The sequence below is a fragment of the Aptenodytes forsteri genome, unplaced genomic scaffold (genome assembly GCF_000699145.1).
Source record: "Aptenodytes forsteri isolate BGI_AS27 unplaced genomic scaffold, ASM69914v1 Scaffold146, whole genome shotgun sequence".
Classification (NCBI taxonomy): domain Eukaryota; kingdom Metazoa; phylum Chordata; class Aves; order Sphenisciformes; family Spheniscidae; genus Aptenodytes; species Aptenodytes forsteri.
Window position 1 is genome coordinate 1,164,265 of NW_008795128.1, and position 1,271 is coordinate 1,165,535.

Genomic DNA, 1,271 nt, shown 5'->3' on the forward strand with positions numbered 1-1,271 from the left:
GCCGAGTACAGGGGCACGATCACTTCCCTACTCCTGCTGGCCACACTATTTCTGATATAGGCCAGGATGCCATTGGCCTTCTTGGCCGCCTGGGCACACTGCCGGCTCATGTTCAGCCGGCTGTCAACCAGCACCCCCAGGTCCTTTTCCGCCAGGCAGCTTTCCAGCCACTCTCCCCCAAGCCTGTAGCGCTGCATGGGGTTGTTGTGGCCGAAGTGCAGGACCCGACAACCCTAGAACAATGTATAGTAAGCCATGCCTCTGCTGCAAGGAGTTTTGTGTATTTATATGTGAGTAATTGGGTAAAGGAAAATGAGATTTACAAAAGAAATGCAAAGATGGAGGAAAGAAAAAGAAATACTGCTACAAAGTACAATGTTTTGAACATTTTTTGTCAATAAATAAGTGTTTGGGGTTTTGGAGATGTCGTTTGCACACTTGGTTTTATTCCTGATGTCCCAATGATTTTTTCTGTTTCAGTAATTTAACCTCCAGAAATCAATGTGGGCTTCTAGATAGAGACTACAGGATCATCAGACATATAGAATAGAATAGAATAGAATAGAATAGAATAGAATAGAATAGAATAGAATAGAATAGTTTGGGTTGGAAGGGACCTCTAAAGGTCATCTAGTCCAACCCCCCCGCCGTGGGCAGAGACATCTTCAACTAAATCAGGTTGCTCAGAGCCCTGTCCAACCTGACCTGTTTCCAAGGATGTATATAGATGATAAAAAAGCTATAGTGCTTCTGTCTTGGACTTCCTCCATCAAGGATTTACATATATCCAGAAAGATCAGATTTCTAATTTGCAGAGTATTTGGGGATTTTCGGAGATGAAAGGCACCACTCAAATGTTAGCTATAACCATTGCAGAAGGCAATCTTTACTATCATAGTATGGGTAAGTGCTGTAATTAGTGCCAGATAGCATTGCTACTGTTCTTCATTTATATTACTGACAGTTCTGAAATTATCTCGCTGGGAAAAGCAGAAATTATTTGAGAACCTATTCCTGATTCTGATCCCTCATTAATTGAGTGTATAATCCCTTAGAGATATATACTCTTTTACCTGTGTCCTGGTTTCAGCAGGGATAGAGTTAATTTCCTTCCTAGTAGCTGGTAAAGTGCTGTGTTTTGGATTTAGGAGGAGAACGAAGTTGATAACGCAACGATGTTTTAGTTGTTGCTAGGGAATGCTTACACTAGCCAAGGACTTTTTAGTTTTCCATGCTCTACCGACTGAGAAGGCTGGAGGTGCTCAAGAAGC